This window comes from Mus musculus, chromosome 10 (genome assembly GCF_000001635.26).
Source record: "Mus musculus strain C57BL/6J chromosome 10, GRCm38.p6 C57BL/6J".
NCBI lineage: Eukaryota > Metazoa > Chordata > Mammalia > Rodentia > Muridae > Mus > Mus musculus.
Window position 1 is genome coordinate 129,227,982 of NC_000076.6, and position 6,833 is coordinate 129,234,814.

General features: G+C 43.6%; 2 pseudogenes; both read right to left on the minus strand.

Moving 5' to 3' along the window:
- Gm6538 (predicted gene 6538) lies at nt 746-1,941 on the minus strand (annotated as a pseudogene).
- On the minus strand, nt 3,551-5,310 carry Gm18803 (predicted gene, 18803; annotated as a pseudogene).

The window sequence follows — 6,833 nt, forward strand, 5'->3', positions numbered from 1 at the left end:
CTTTAGGGTTTATGGAACTGTTTAGATGGTTTATCTGATCCTGTTTTAACTTTGGCACCTTATATGTGTCTAGAAAAATTTCCATTTCATCCAGATTTTCCAATTAGTTGAGTATAAACTTTTGTAGTAAGGTATGATTTTTAAAAAAATTTCCATTGTTATGTCTTCCTTTTCATATCTGATTTTATTAATTTGGATACTGTCTCTGTGCCTTCTGGTTAGTCTGACTAAGGGTTTATCTATCTTGTTAATTTTCTTGAAGAACCAGCTCCTGGTTTGGTTGATTATTTGTATAGTTCTTTTTGTTTCTACTTGGCTGATTTCAGCCCTGAGTTTGATTATTTCCTGCTGTCTACTCCTCTTTGGTATATTTCCTTCTTTTTGTTGTAGAGCTTTCAGGTGTGCTGTCAAGCTGCTAGTGTATGTTCTCTCCAGTTTCTTTTTGCAGGCACCCAGAGCTATGAGTGTTCCTCTTACCACTGCTTTCATTATGTCCCACAGCACTTGGGAGTGGAGCCTCTTCTGGGGGCTGTGGGACTGGTGGCCGAGTTCCCTCCCAAGGTAGACCTGTGTAGACCGGAAGGAACCTGAGCCACTGGTTGGGCGGTGTTCCTGGGTCCCTGGATCCAGTTGGATCTCAGTTACTCCGGGTGGTGTTGGAACAGATGTTATGTTCTACTCACCCCGATCCTAAGATCCTGGGTTTGCCAGAGTGCCTGGGAGTGGAGCCCCCTCCTGGGGCTGTCCACCAGCCATATCTTAAACAGAGACCGAGTCTGTTTGTTTTCATGGATGCTCACAACTCCTCCGTGGAAGTACATGCAACCGGCAGAAGTGGCAGCTGCACAGTGAAAGTAAATGGGCTCTGGCATGGTGGCAGGGAGCTTCTTCACCCTCTGAAAAGTCTGCAGACTCAGCTTCCATATTTCTTCCAGGATCACTTCTCCGTTATAGCCCCCACATATTAAGACGTCATCTTTTATTTGAGCACAACTGTGGCATCGTTGGGCTGCAGGAAAACCTATTTTTTCCTGAGGTTTTGTTGCAATCTCCTCTCATGCATTTGTTTCAAGGTTGTATGTGTGGATCTTGTTTAAGGAATAGGCTTTCCAGGAAGTACCTCCTCCCAAAATGTAAATCATCTTCCCATCATGAGCAATTTCATGTCTGTACCTCTCCTCCAGCAGGTCACAGGACAGGTTGTTTGGTTTGAGTTGTGTCCACACCTGTTGAGATCTAACTTGTGCAGGTCTGTGCTATAGATGTAGCCGATTGTTCCCCCAAAGACATAAAGGAACCCATTGATGAGAGCCATGCCTGTCCATATATATTACTGGGGATTTCCCTCCAACATCTCTGTAAATCCCATCTCTTATACTTCACATTACAGACATGAATCTCATTGCCATTGCTTTCACCAAACGGGATGCCTGTACCTCCGAACACTAATAGATTGTTTCAATGCAGTGCAAGTGACATAGATGCCAGTTCCGGGGCATGTAGCCATCCGTGCCCATCTGGTGCCACACGCCTATTGCAAAATGATGCCTCTAAAGCTCCCTGAAGAGAATATTCTTCGTTATCTGACCTTCCTGATTCATCATAGTCTGGGTTATACCCTCTAAACACTGAGATTATCTGCCACACAACAGTGTCTACTGCAGGTGGGGTAGTTTGTGGCCTGACAGGTGCGGCTTTCCAGAGAGCTACACGAATCCGTTGAGCTGTCCGGTGCCCCGACCCCCACCAGCTGCACTGGTCCTGCTAACCCCACTGGCCTTGCCAGCTGCACCTCCTCCTGGCCAGAGACTTGGATCCGAATCCTGTGCAGCCGACATGGCCCTAAGGATTGCAGATTGCCGCAACCCGGTCCTAGCAAGCCCCTGCCCTGGCAGTGCGAGCCGATCCTCCTTCCCAGGCTCCTCAAGAGACTCGAGAGACCACAATGATTTATTTTCAGTACTTTGTTTAATTTTAAATCTTTGCATTAACCATCACCCAGTACAAAAAGAAGCTTCTATAATCAAGGCTAAGAGCAGCACTATATCGGTATAAAATTACACATTTTGAAGGCAGCTTAGCCATATGTCCATTTAGAAAAAACAAAACAAAACAAATCATCAGTAGTAAATCCCTCCTAGGAGCTGGGACACCTTAACCATAAGCTTTTGATGATTAAGAATGTATCCCCTCCCATAGCATCTCAGATACAATTAGAAAATAGTTGATTACTTCATAATAGTCATACGAGCGTTGCAGCTGTGGGAACATCTTATCTGTCTCACAGTATTGTTGCATTCTGGGTTCATAGTTTAGAAAGGCTGTTGATGAGGTTTTTTTTTTTCCCCCAGAAGTCTGAATAGGACTATGAACACTAACCAAAAGGGAGGATTGGCTTGATTCCAGCTTGATTTCTCTGTGTGCTGTTTGTAAAGTGTGTGGTATCGAGAGCAATAGCAACAGACTTTACTGTTTTGGGAGCCTCTGGAGAACTCTGTTGAATTAATTAAATAATTATTAAATTCCATCTTGGGGTTTGCTACCTGCCTCAATGGTCTAGGCTCCTGAATGAAAGACACACACACACACACACACACACACACACACACAGCCTTTATATTTTACTATACCTTAAGCAGCACAATAGTTGGGCGACTGCCTAGCTTCCATGCTACTCGAATCTAAGTCCTGCTGATAATTCTGAGTTACCACTTTCTAAGTTCTGTGTTCCATCTTGGCTGCTCTTAACTCCAAATAGTCCAGACCATGCTTTCTTGGCCCAGATGCCAGGGCACTCTTCTTGCTTCTCTAACCCATGTTTCCCTCTTTCCACACTCTCCTGGCATGTTAGATCTCCTTCTTTCTCTCCTCTGATCCAAGCCCAGGAAATTCCAAAATCCTACCTCTGTCTGTCCTCCCCAGCTTTTGGCTGCTGGCGTCTGTATTTAGTCACTAGAACCAACTAGGGGCAGGTTTCCAGAAGCTATGTATAGATCCTCTTGTGCAAACAGGTTTTTTGGGAACATAATTAGCATTCATAATACAAGCAGCTATAGGACTCCATAGACAATAACTCACAGGGAAATATGTAGCTGGCACTGGAATACTCTACTTCCCAATCTATAGTCTCTGGGAGGAACAAGATACCTCCATTTGAAATAAAAAATTAGGTTTTTTTTTTTTTTTTTTTTTTTTTTTTTTTTTTTTTTACTAGCTTATGCAGAAGTACGCAGTTTTTAACCTATTCTGAGCTTTGGTTGACTCTCTCCCAAAGTCTTTGGTATATCTCTTCTCATCTCCATTTAAACTTTTCCACCCCACTGCATTATCCATACATAATTTTTTCTTCTCTCATAAAAACTTGGTTTATTTGAAGCATTTCTTACTAGTTAGGCCACAGAACACTTACAGTGAATTATTTACCACCCAAAGAGAGGAAACTCATCTCAGGTAAGGTTTTACTTTCGTAAAAAGCCAAACACTTGATTTCAGTAAGGAAAATAATGTACACAGAAGCAGCAACAACGTCCAATCATGGAGGTCTGTTGCAGTATCTATTCTGGAGTTTTTCAACAGATTCCTCCTTCAATTCTGATTTTTCTAAGTGATTGAATAATACATTTGTGAGCTTTCTCTCAGGTCCTGACATAAACATCACCACCATGTCAAACCTCAAGTGAGAAAAGTCTAAGACTTCAAAGATGAGAGTTGGCTTTTCCTTCTCAATGTAAAAGTCAGGTAAAATTTTAATGATTTGATTGAATACATCTGGATCTAGGTTTTTCTGAAACAACTTCAGATATAAAGATGGCTTGATTTTCTTTACATACTGATACAGCATCCCTGGGGAGCTTCTCAACTGTTTAAAATCAGCTGGAAGGAGTTGACAGGAACTGGAGACAATGCCGGGCATGGTGGCGCACACCTTTAATCCCAGCACTTGGGAGGCAGAGGCAGGCAGATTTCTGAGTTCTAGGCTAGCCTGGTCTACAAAGTGAGTTCCAGGACAGCCAGGGCTATACAGAGAAACCCTGTCTAGAAAAACCAAAAAAAAAAAAAAAAAAAAAAGGAACTGGAGACAAAACCACAGTGTCCAAATGACCATCTGCTCTACCATCACAGAGGACTTCTCACTCACAGCCTGCTTCACGTCCACCTGTGCTTGTGGGGCTGGTGTCACTGATTGCTTCTATTTTCTTTCTTTTTTTTATTAGATATTTTCTTTATATACATTTCAAATGCTATCCCGAAAGTTCCCTATACCCTCCCTCCGCCCTGCTCCCCTACCCACCCACTCCCACTTCTTGGATCTGGCATTCCCCTGTACTGGGGCATGCAAAGTTTGCAATACCAAGGGGCCTTTCTTCCCTGTGATGGCCGATTAGGCCATCTTCTGCTACATATGCAGCTAGAGATATGAGCTCTGGGGGTATCCATGATTGCTTCTATTTTCAACACTTTAATGCTTGGAGTATCCACTGAGGGCAAAGAGGCCCTCTAGGTTGAATTCCTCTTGCTTCCAGTGCCCACAGCTGCTGTTGCTCCATCACTCTCAGGGACAGTGGCAGAACTATCTGGTGCATCAACAGTATCTATCCAATTGCACGTCTCTGTGTGGAGTCAAGAAAGACATCATCCCAATGTCCTTTCTCAATTAATTCCGTGTTAGTTCTGGAAAGCTCGGTCACTGCTTGTTTATTTCCAGGTTTCGGAAGTAAAACAGTTTCAAAATCTTGCTTGGCCTCACTGATCTTTCCCCAAAATGATCTTGTGGTTCCTTTTCCGGCAAACACTTTTGAGTATGAACCATCTAGTAAGATATCTTGTGTGCAGACTCTTTCAGCTTCTTCATATTTCTGAATATTGAGATAGACCATCGCTCTGTTAGCTGGTAGTAGAGCATTGGTGCTGTCTGCTGCCATCCCTCGATGTAGCATTCAAGTGCTTGCTTATATTTCCCCTCTTTGAAAAATCCATTGCCCAGGTCTTTCTCTGCGATGACCTTCTGCCTGCCCGGCTGATCTTTGGTGGGTTTTTTCTCTCTTGCAGCTGGCTTACTCACTGTAGCAGCTTCTTTGGGATGTGAGTTTTCCTTGAGCGTTAATGCCTGATCAATTTTCCTGAGTTCATTTGTTGCTTCAAAGTTATCTGGTTCCAGTTCTAACACTTTTTCATATATTTTTTTCTGGCATCCTCTAATTGCTGCAGAGTAAATGGAGCAGCACCTCATCTGGCATAAGCCTTGGTGTAACTCCTGCTGAAGGCAATTGCCAAATTACAGCCAGACTCAGCAACAGCAAATCTCTGCCTCTTGAGTGCTGGGATTAAAGGTATGTGCCACCATGCCAGGTAATTTCTTTCTTTTCTTTCTTTTCTTTCTTTCTTTCTTTCTTTCTTTCTTTCTTTCTTTCTTTCTTTCTTTCTTTGTGTGTGTGATTTCAAGAGTATAGGCTAAGCCAGGCATGATGGCACATGCATGCCTTCAATCCTAGCAGTCAGAATACAAGTGGCAAGATTTTTGAGTTTCAGGTCAGTCTAGTCTACATAATAACAGCTGCATAATAGGATCTTATCTCAAAACCACAAAAGAAAAGGAAACTACATCTCCCACCAAAAAGGAAAAACAAAATCAAAAAGTCCCCAAACAAACAAACAAACAAACAACCCAACATAGGCTTGACATACAGCTCAACAAAAAAGTGCTTGCCTAGTTAGCTTGCATGACACCCTACATTTGATTGCTTCAGAGGAAGGGAGTGAACTCAGATACAGGAATGTAGCTTATTTCAGAGTGCCTACCTAGCAAACACAAAACATGGGTTTAGTCCCAGCCCCACAACTGGGCATGATGAGGCATGCTTGTAAAGGAGACAGCTGGAAGGCAAGCAGATCTCTGAGTTCGAGGCTAGCCAGTCGGGGCTAGAGAGAGAGAGAGAGAGAGAGAGAGAGAGAGAGAGAGAGAGAGAGAGAGAGAGAGAGAGAGAAAGAAGGATGAGGATAATGATGAGGATGTGTTCTTTTATACAGTACATCTTGACAAGTTTCCCTTTCCTCCACTCCTCCCAGTTCCTCCCCACCTCCCCTCTTCTCCAGATCTACTCCCACTCAGCTTTCTTTCAGAAAAGAGCAGTCTTCCAAGAGATAGCAACCAAACAGGACAGAACAAGATACAACTAGACAAGGCAAAAGGTCTCAGATTGAGGGTGAACAAGGCAACTGAATAGGAGGAAAAGAGTCCCAAAAGTAGGCAAAAGAGTCAGAGAGACACTCTCTCCTACTATTAGGAGTTTCACAAATCCACCAAGCTAACAGCCATAACATATACGCAGAGGGCTTGGTACAAACACCTGTAGGCCCTGTGCTTACCTTTTCAGTTTCTGTGAGCCCATATGAGCCTTGCTTAGTTGATTCAGTGGGACACATTTTCATGGTGTCTATCCCGTTTGACTCCTACTTCTGTGAGATTACCTGTTGTCCTAGGGTAGGAACCAATGGAGGCATCCAATTTAGACTCTCTCTCCACATAATGTCTGGCTGTAGATCTCTACACCAGGTTCCATCTGCTTCTGGAGGAAGCCTCTCTGATGACAACTGGACAAGGTACCCATCTATGAGTCTAGGTCTCTGGCCTATCTTGTCTCTGGTTTCTGGCCATCGAGTGTAGGACATGGGCTCCCCCTTGTAGTGTGGTTCTCAAGTTAAAACCAACATAGATTGGCCACTCCCACAAGGTCTGTGACACCAGTGCTCCAGAAATTTTTTTGCAGGCAAGACAGACTGTAGGTCAAGAGATTTGTGGCTGGGTTGGTGTCCTGGTTTCTCTTTCAGTAGCC